The sequence below is a fragment of the Lolium rigidum genome, chromosome 6 (genome assembly GCF_022539505.1).
Source record: "Lolium rigidum isolate FL_2022 chromosome 6, APGP_CSIRO_Lrig_0.1, whole genome shotgun sequence".
Classification (NCBI taxonomy): Eukaryota; Viridiplantae; Streptophyta; class Magnoliopsida; order Poales; family Poaceae; genus Lolium; species Lolium rigidum.
The window spans coordinates 203037544-203041676 of record NC_061513.1 but is presented as its reverse complement, the minus strand read 5'-3'; positions in this window follow the sequence as shown (position 1 = coordinate 203041676).

The window sequence follows — 4133 nt, the reverse complement described above, 5'->3', positions numbered from 1 at the left end:
AGAAATAAAATCAGCACAAACAAGTAGAAATTTCCCTTACCAATTCCACTTACCAATAGCGCTTCACTCCCCGGCAACGGCGCCGGAAAATAGTCTTGATGACCCACAAGTATAGGGGGTGTATCGTAGTATCTTCGATAAGTAAGAATGTCGATCCCAACGAGGAGCAGAAGGTGTTGACAAGCAGTTTCGATGAAGGATTCACTGTAAATGCTCACAGACAAGTATTCAGGGAGTTTTGATGTGATAGATGAATAAAGTACGAGTAAATAAAGTGCGAGAGTAATAATTGCAGCGAGTGGCCCAATCCTTTTTAGCACAAAGGACAAGCCGGTTTGTTTACTTATAATGACCAAATGTTCTCGAGGACACACGGGATTTTAGTCTAGTGCTTTCGCTACATACGGCTAATTAATCTTCATTGTTTTGATAAGTGTTGTGTGGGTGAACCTATGCTAATGTACCGCCCTTCCTAGGACTAATACATACTTGTGATTATATCCCTTGCAAGCATCCGCAACTACAAGAAAGTAATTAAGATAAATCTAACCACAACCTTAAACTCTGAGATCCTGCGATCCCTCCTGCATCGATATACCAACGGGGGCTCAGGTTTCAGTCACTCCGGCAACCCCGCAATTGGCAAACGAGTACAAGATGCATTCCCCTAGGCCCATAAAGGTGAAGTGTCGTGTAGTCGACGTTCACACGACACCACTAGAAGAATAACACCACAACTTAAATATCATAACATTGAATATTACTCAACCATACTTCACTACTAACATTTAGACTTCACCCATGTCCTCAAGAACTAAACGAAGTACTCACGAGACATCATATGGAACATGATCAGAGGTGATATGATAATGAATAACAATCTGAACATAAACCTTGGTTCAACGGTTTCACTCAAGCATCAATAACAAGTAAAAATCAACACCGGGAGAGTTTCCCCTATCAAACAATCAAGATCAAACCCAAATTGCTACAGCGGTGGAGACGGCGGTGATGATGATGAAGATGATGGTGATGGTGATGGAGATGATGTCCAGCTCGATGACGGTGACGATGGCGTCGATTTCACTAGTAGGAAAACCCTTATAGGCGAAGCTTAGTTCTGTGGCGCACCGTTTTGAGTGCGCCACAGAAACTTATTTTGTGGCGCACAAAGCTCGGTGCGCCTACGTAAATAGCTTAATTTTGTGGCGCACTACTAAACCGTGCGCCACAAAAACTTGGTGGGCCCCACACCCCGTCACTCCCAATCATTGGTTTTACAATTTCTATGGCGCACAAACCTCGGTGCGCCACGTAAATTACTTCTTCCGTGGCGCACGGCAACGGTGCGCCACAAAAATAAGGTATTCGTGGCGCACTTTGTTTGTGTGCGCCACGAAATAAGTTATTCCGTGGCGCACTGCGCTCGGTGCGCCACGTAAATAAGCTATTCCGTGGCGCACTGTGGTTGGTGCGCCACAGAATTAGCGAACCAGATCTACAAAAGTGAGCAACCTCCCACCTACCACACTACACAAGCCATTCTTCTTCCTCCATCTAGCTCGTCCCCCCCTTTGCGATCTCAGCCCCGGCAGATCTCAGCCTGCCGGAGAGCTCTTTTCTCTCTGGTGTTCTCCGCCCCGCAGAGGCGGCTGTGGCTCTTTGCGACGTACCCCTCTGGCTTAGGTTTTCGGGACGAAGGCATACGCGAAGAAAAGGAGGCGAGAGGGGGCTGTGGGCCCCCTCCTCACAGGGCGGCGCGGCCAGGGCAGGGCCCGCGTCGGCCTGTGAGGGGGGCCCATGGCGGCCCTCCTCAGCTCCCCCTTCTGGCTCCCTTCGTCATCTGGAAAAATAGGAGTTTTCGTGTAATTCCCGTCAATTGTTGATCTTCCGAAATATTGCATTCTGACGGTGCTTTTTCCAGCGAGAATCCCGGCTCCGGTGCGCGATCCTCCAATAATCATGAAACATGCAAAATAGATGAAATAACATAAGTATCATCTCCAAATATGAAATATATCAATGAATAACAGCAAATTATGATATAAAATAGTGATGCAAATTGGACGTATCGGAACCCCAAGAGGAAGGTGTGATGCGTACAAGTAGCAAGTTTTCCCTCGTAAAGAAACCAAGGTTTATCGAACCAGGAGGAGCCAAGAAGCACGTTGAAGGTTGATGGCGGCGGGATGTAGTGCGGCGCAACACCAGGGATTCCGGCGCCAACGTGGAACCCGCACAACACAACCAAAGTACTTTGCCCCAACGAAACGAGTGAGGTTGTCAATCTCACCGGCTTGCTGTAACAAAGGATTAGATGTATAGTGTGGATGATGATTGTTTGCGTAAAACGAGTAGAACAAGTATTGCGATAGATTGTATTCGATGTAAAAGAATAGGACCGGGGTCCACAGTTCACTAGAGGTGTCTCTCCCATAAGATAAATAGCATGTTGGGTGAAAAAATTACAGTTGGGCAATTGACAAATAGAGAGGGCATGACCATGCACATACATGATATGATGAGTATAGTGAGATTTAATTGGGCATTACGACAAAGTACATAGACCGCTATCCAGCATGCATCTATGCCTAAAAAGTCCACCTTCAGGTTATCATGTGAACCCCTTCCAGTATTAAGTTGCAAACAACAGACAATTGCATTAAGTATGGTGCGTAATGTAATCAATAACTACATCCTCGGACATAGCATCAATGTTTTATCCCTAGTGGCAACGAGACATCCACAACCTTAGAACTTTACGTCACTGTCCCGGATTTAATGGAGGCATGAACCCACTATCGAGCATAAATACTCCCTCTTGGAGTTAAGAGTAAAAACATGGCCGAGCCTCTACTAATAACGGAGAGCATGCAAGATCATAAACAACACATAGGTAATAGATTGATAATCAACATAACATAGTATTCTCTATCCATCGGATCCCAACAAACACAACATATAGCATTACAGATAGATGATCTTGATCATGTTAGGCAGCTCACAAGATCCGACAATGAAGCACATAAGGAGAAGACGACCATCTAGCTACTGTTATGGACCCATAGTCCAGGGGTGAACTACTCACTCATCACTCCGGAGGCGACCATGGCGGTGAAGAGTCCTCCGGGAGATGATTCCCCTCTCCGGCAGGGGTGCCGGAGGCGATCTCTTGAATCCCCGAGAGATGGGATTGGCGGCGGCGGCGTCTCTGGAAGGTTTTCCGTATCGTGGCTCTCGGTACTGGGGGTTTCGCGGCGAAGACTATATGTAGGCGGAAGGGCAGGTTAGGAGGCGTCACGGGGGCCCCACACGCTAGGGCCGCGCGGGCCCCCCCTGGGCCGCGCCGCCCTAGTGTGGCGGCGCCCCGTGGCCCCACTTCGTCTTCTCTTCGGTCTTCTGGAAGCTTCGTGGCAAAATAGGCCCCTGGGCATTGATTTCGTCCAATTCCGAGGATATTTCCTTACTAGGATTTCTGAAACCAAAAACAGCGAGAAAACAAGCAATCGGCTCTTCGGCATCTCGTTAATAGGTTAGTGCCGAAAAATGCATAAATATGACATAAAGTATGCATAAAACATGTAGATATCATCAATAATGTGGCATGGAATATAAGAAATTATCGATACGTCGGAGACGTATCATACCCATCACACCTTCCTCTTGGGGTTCCCAATGGACGTGTCGACTGCACGCATCACATCCTCTATGAGCAATCAACTTTCTTTTCTTGGAGTTTTTTTGGCACCTCAAATTTGGTCACTTGCCTTTTTCTTTCGATCCCCTGCCGCCTCTCAAACGGTGATACCGCTGCTGCTAAATGGGACCCGCATGTCATCCTCTATGTACTATAAAACTTTCTTTCTAGGATTTTTTTTGGAACCTCATATTTGGTCACTTGCCTTTTTCTTTCGATCCCGTGCAGCCTCTCAAACGGTGATACCGCTGCTGCTAAATGGGACCCGCATGTCATCCTCTATGTACAACCAAGTTTCTTTTCTTGAATTATTTTTGGCTCCTGATATTTGGTCACTTGCCTTTTTCTTTCGATCCCGTGCAGCCTCTCAAACGGTGATACCGCTGCTGCTAAATGGGACCCGCATGTCATCCTCTATGTACACTCAAGTTTCTTT